Raw genomic sequence first — 6,226 nt, forward strand, 5'->3', positions numbered from 1 at the left:
GTGTTTCTGATTCATGTATGCATTAGAGACTAATCCAAGTTAATTTGCATATCCATTGCCTGAAACTTCCCTAGCTCCTTTGCAGTGAGAGTAGGCGAACCCCTCCCTCCTAGGCTGAGACGGATGAGCCAGGAGGCATTCAAGTCTGTTACTGTTGTCATTCATCTCAAATGACCTATTTGATCTACGTCAGTTGCCATCCATTTTCCTGATCAGAATCATGTTAGATACTTTTAAAATGGATATTCCCAGATCCGTCTCCCGGTGACTCTGATTCAAGGGGTGTTGAGGTGGGCCGGAATCTGGTCTCCGAGCTTCCCCAGCTCAGCTGACAGAAGGACGTCTCACACAACAACTTGGCACTCAAAGAGGGGTCACCCCGCTACAAACCAGAGGTCTGCTGTCCCAAAGGCTCTGCTCCAGGTTCTGAGCCCAGTAGAGGAAGGGAGGAAGCTGAGAAGCTGAGAAGGAAGGGGGTGCTTCCCGCTGTTTTCCTGTGGGGAAGACAGGTGTATTTCCTGTTATTTTCCCGTGGCTTCCTGACTGCTGTTATTCTGTGGTTATTGATTACTGTAGCATCCTTATCAGCTGCGATTTCATTCCACTACCAGCAATTAAATCAAATTTTTAATTGTAAAGCTATTCTTGTCAATGCCTTTGTTAAATTCCCAAAGGAAGACATCCAGGCCTACCAGGTAGCATCTCCTGTTGGATATCTGGGGTTCCAGTCCATGGGGCATTGCTGCAGGTTTGGAGATGTGAGCCCCAGCAGAAGAAAGCAAGGCCTCGCCATATAGCTAGGTCTTACGCCACGGCTCCAGCTCCACAGGGCTCCTCCTCCAAGTTGTTAATGGTCTCAGCCTCCTCTCTGTGCGCAACAAACCTTTGGAATAGTAACTGCTTCCTGCAGTTGCTTCTTTCATTATACTTTAGGATTTTATTTTTAGGAACTAGTTTCATACACAGTAGCTAGTTGATAATTTTATGTAATTAGTTTTTCTTTGAGGACACCCATTACAGGAAAGAGTCACTTGTTTGGGAATTGCTCATTGGGAAATAAGTAGCCATAGACTTATGGACCCCGAGAGAAGAAAACAAAACAAACAAACAAAAAAAAAAAAAGCTATAGGGAGTGGGAGGAAGGACAACTCCGTAATTGTTCTTAGTCTCCACCTGTGGGTAACTTCCCCTTTGTGGAACAGAGAGAGGACCTCAGTGTTCTCACAAAGTTAAGGAAGGTACTTAGAGATCTGAGGAGCTTACACAGTTACCTGAGAGGCAGGATCTACACAGCAGTAGAAACCCAAGTAATGCCCCTGATTCCACTACTGTGAGTATAATTCTTTTCTCTTGTTTTCGGGTTTATTGAAAATATGACAGAAGAGATTTAAATGGCTCCACGTGGTGTTCTGAAATTCATCCCAGCTGTAGGCAGAGCGACCTGCAGGTTGGAGAGACTGCCGAAGTCCAGAAGCTTCAGCGTTTCCTTGGCGTCAGGATCTACCTCAGTGATCTCCTGGTCTAGGGCTGAGACCTCAGGAACACAATTATCTCTCCTCTCTTTCTTCTTCCTGCAGCTTGACAGAGATCCCTCTCACGGGACCTCTCGGAATCTGCTTCCTCAGGTGCGTGACAGAGCCTGCTGTCTTGTTGTGGAGCTTCTTGCTGGGGGATAGTGGCGATCTCCTCCCACAGGCGCTTGTTGGTGTGGAAGTCATTACCTAGGCATATGTAGGGCTGACCCGAGCCGCCTTCTTCACAGTCTTGGTGCGAACGCGGCCCAGGTTGACACGGGTCTCAGTAAAAGAGGAAACAGGAAGCACAGGAGAAGCCTATAAAGCGCCTACTCTGAGCAGGATTAAGGCGAAATCCACAAAGCCAGGCAAGAAGCACACGGACTACCGATGTCCAAGCAGAAAATTCCTGGGGTAGGGAACATTCTAATCCACCTAGGTGGACAAAAGCAGGGGAATTGCTTGTGGTTTTTGCAGAAGGGGCAAACTTATCAGCAGAGTGACAGAATCCACACAGACGCCTTTAGAAATCTGATGTAAGTGTGGAGACCAACCTGGAGAAGATCAAGCTGAGAGACAAGTAAGAGTTTGTGAAAAACAACCCCGACATCTTTTTTCTTTTTCTGTTTTTCTTTCTTTTATTTTTGTTTGTTTGTTTGTTTGTGTTTTTCTTTTCTTTTCTTTTCTTTTTCGAGACAAGGTCTTTCTGTGTAGCCTTGGCTATCCCGGAATCGCTTTGTAAACCAGGCTGGCCTCGAACTCATAGTGATCCACCTGCCTCTGCCTCCCGATTGCTGGGATTAAAGGCGTGTGCCACCACGCCCGGCTCGCATCATGCTTTTTCAAAGATGGCATTTCAAGAGAGAAACTTACTCAATAGAAAATGTGATCCAGGCTCTCCAAGAAGCTAGCACCAAGATAATACTGAACGTGCAAGGATTTTATTAGACCTGGGGTCGGGAGGGAGGGAAGGAGGGAGGGAGAGAGGGAGGGAGGGAGAAAAGGAGGGAGGGAAAAGGGGTAGGAAAAAAAGGGGCGCACAAGTGTGTTTGGAGGAGCACGCTAGTAACCTGTGAAACAGCGTCAACGTGGCAAGTGTTCTAAGGCACGAATAACCGGTACCTCAAAAGGATATATAATGGAGCAGCAAGAACAAATGTCTGAAGAAACAATGGCCTAGTTTTCCCGTTTTTCTATAAACCTGCAGATCCAAGAAGACCAACAAACTCCAATCAAGACACCAGAAAGAAAGCTGTATCAAAACACATCAGAGTCAAATCAAAAAGAAATAAAATCTAGAAGCAGCCAGAGAAAAGGAATACTATACCTAGGAGAACAAAGATAGAGACTCAAACTAGTCACGAGTTGTTTTCTGTTAGTTGGTCAGAGACCATGCAAACCAGAGGGAAAGGAGTGATAATCTTTAAAGCACTGAAGAGAAGTCTTTCCAACTGGAACTCTAGAGTGAAAATAGTTTTCAAAAATAAACACAGAATAAATGTTGGATTTAAAGCCCAGGTGCAGTGGTGCATGCCAGTAATCCTAGTAATTGGGAGGCAGAGGCAGGTGAATATCTGTGAGTTCGAGGCCAGCCTGTTCTACAAATCAAATCCACGACAGCCAAGGCTACACAGAGAAACCCTGCTTTGAAAAAACAAAAACAAAAGAAAACAAAAAGTTGGTTTTAAGACAAAAGCAAACCCTCAGCAGCTGTCACCAGAAGACCTTTGGTACCAGAAATGCTGAAGCAGAAGGAAGTTTCGCGTTTTTGTTTTCCTCTTATTAATTCTTTAGGAGGGTTTTGTCCAATGTGTTTTGATAATATTCACTTTTCTCCCAATTCTTTCCAGATTAACCGCCCCCAACCTTGACTTCTCTGCTGTGTACTTTGTTAAAAAGGAGGGGGAAAAATCTTTAAGAGATCAATCTGTTCTGCCTACATATTTTTGTTCTGGTAAAGAGGAAACATCTACTGAAAGTCCTTTAAAAACAGGGGTGATTCCAAAGCGTCACAGGTTGCTACACAAACTGTAGGAGAATTATTTGTCAAAAATCCCACACAGATGCAGACCCTGTTTGCTATCCTACTGGCCAGGCAGACAAGAAGCGCCCACGGTGTAGCTAGCAGTAGCAAGTCAGTAATCGAGGTACCAACTACTCTCTGATTGAATTTGAGGTCCTGCCTCCTCTCCGAGAAATCCACGTCCTGAAAACCTAATCAAAAGCCCCTAGTGGGGAAAATACTGATACTGTTTTGCTAAATATATAGTTATACCTGTTTATTTCCCTTCTAAATAATATTGCTTATAGGTGTATATTAGTGCCACTGCCTCTTTGGAGTGTCAGTGATAACTGCTGAGTCTTCCCACCTGGTCAAAGTGCCGAGAGGACCCTGGAGTGCTCAGCCATAGCTCTATCATCATCCCAAGGCCCAGAGAAGAGAGGAGCGAGCAGACCATAAGGACTGTAAGAGCCAGAAGAGGAAGCGGAACGGGGCACAGTACTGTCTTCAGAACGTGACCCTGTGACTGCATCCTTGATCCCACAGCACCAGTGATGCACTGGCATAAACCTGTGCAATACTGAGCCTTCTAACAACTGTCACGGGGCTTAGGAAGGCCCATGACCCCCTCTCCCCGACCTGTGTGCTGATAATGGCAGCTGGAGAAAGGGCCCGTGAGTCCTATAGATCCTTAAGGGTCTATAGGCTGTTAAAGGTCCCTGGGGGGAGTGAACTTCTATGAGCAACCCTAATGAAATTCACTGGCTCATCAATAAATGAATAAATAAATATATATAAGCCATAAAGTAAAACACAGACCAGGCAGGAAGAGGAAAGGGAATCAGGGGATGTAGGACGGGAGCAGGAGAGAGCAATGAGGGTGAATATGATTTATTAAAAACAATAAATGAATAAAATAACAGTTCTCCAGAAGACAAGATAGGCACTTAGCTCTGCATAAGGAAAGAAGGGTGTGAAAAATAGATAATACCGGAATATAAAATAAAATGTATTTTCTTGTTCTTAAGGTTTTTTTGTTTTTTAATTCTGCTCGAATGACTGGCGTGGTTCCTGGTTTTGTCAGTCAATCCACACCACTTCCTGGTCTCCTGGTTTTCTTTGAGTTTGAAGGGTTTTGTTTTTGTTTTTGTTTGTTTGTTTTGTTTTGTTTTGTTTTTTAACTATTTCAGTCTCCTTGTTTATCCTGCACCTGTTTATGCTGCTGACCCCTTCTTGACTTAATTTTGGTGATTTGACTGAATTTTTAAAAATCCATCCATTTACATTAGCTTTTCCAGCTTAACAGAGTAGAGGTGTTTTTTTGTTTTGTTTTGTTTTACAGTATTTCCGTATGACATTCTGGATTGCCTTGATGTCTGTTGTTATGTTTCCCTGTTCCATTTTTACTGTTTATATGAGTCTTATCTTCTTTTTATTTCATTTATTTGTTATTTCATTTGAGCAGTAGGGCAAAGTTTCTGTCAATATTGCTACTTTTTTCAGCTCTTTAGAGTCAATGTATGGTTTCCTTTGTTTTTCTTGCATTAATTTCTGCCAGTATTCTTTTAAAAACTATAGAACAAAATGAGACTACTTTTTGTTGGCTGCCTTCTACCACCTGAGAACGGCTTTTCCTTCAGAATTGTCCTTGAAATCAGTCACCTCTCCTTTCCTGACTTGGGTCCTGTGATCTTCTCCTGCTTCCGCCCTAGTCTCCTAGCTCTCCTCCAAATCATATCAGACTTTTTGGTTCTTCAAATATTTTCAGCTTTTCTCATCTTCAGGTCCCTTTTGGTCCTTCCATGACAGGTTCTTCCCTCAAATGTTTACATGCCTCACTCTTTTTTTTTTATTATAAAAACCATTTTATTGATTGTGGGTTGTACATCATACGCCCCAGTCCCACTGATCTCCCTCTCTGTTTGTATCTGCCCTCTGCCCTTGCAATGTACCCTCCTAAAAGAAAACAAAAAATAAAAATAAAACACACTCAGGCTTTGGTGTGTCACAGTATGTCCCACAGGATATGTTTTTACTTGAAAATGTTCATAGCAGCGAGTCATTGGTCTGGTTCAAAGCCTCTGTCTTCCGCTACACTATCAATCCTCAATGGGGACGGGGGAGGGGGCAAGGGGAAGGGGGGCTTCTTGTGGCTATCTTGTTGTTGCCCTGTGTCATGGAGATCCTGCAGCTTTGGATCTGTAGGACCAACCCCTTCATGAATTCTAGTAGTGCATAGATGAGGTAGATGTTGGTTTGGGCCAATTCAAAGCCCTGGGTCTGGGCCTGGATGGTAGCTGCCTCAGCTCTCCCACTCTCGTGCCCTGGGGCCAGCCTACCTGTACCCACGTCACCAGAGCCATCTCTACTGTGCTGCCCAGTCAAGGAGCGAGGCCCACTCTACCAAGTACTGCAGCCCATGACAAGCTGGGCCAGCTCTTATGTTCTCACACCCTTGGGCCTGGCTCACCTGTGCCTTTGCCATCAAGGCCAGCTCTACTGTACTGCCAAGTGCTGCAGCCTATGACAGGGTGAGGTCGGCTCTCCCAACTGCCTCAAGTTTTAAGGGGAGGGCATCTCTCCAGAGCCCACACACCTCAGAGTAGGCCAGTGGTGGGGCCAGCTCATTCAGACCAACTCTATTGTGATGCCCAGGCCAGGAGCAGGTCATGCTCTCCAGAATTCTGCAGCCAGTGAGGGGTGGGGCCAG

At 44.8% G+C, this 6,226-nt stretch overlaps 1 pseudogene across 1 annotated transcript; it reads right to left on the minus strand.

The window, feature by feature from the left end:
• Window positions 1-1,387: 1,387 nt before the first annotated feature.
• On the minus strand, window positions 1,388-5,879 carry LOC311605845 (small ribosomal subunit protein eS17-like; annotated as a pseudogene). The gene is made up of 2 exons: window positions 5,856-5,879; window positions 1,388-1,796 (listed from the first exon to the last, which is right to left on the minus strand). The product of its transcript is annotated as a small ribosomal subunit protein eS17-like (transcript).
• Between the last annotated feature and the right edge of the window lie 347 nt (window positions 5,880-6,226).

Source organism: Acomys minous (genome assembly GCF_964271855.1).
Source record: "Acomys minous genome assembly, chromosome: 9".
NCBI lineage: Eukaryota > Metazoa > Chordata > Mammalia > Rodentia > Muridae > Acomys > Acomys minous.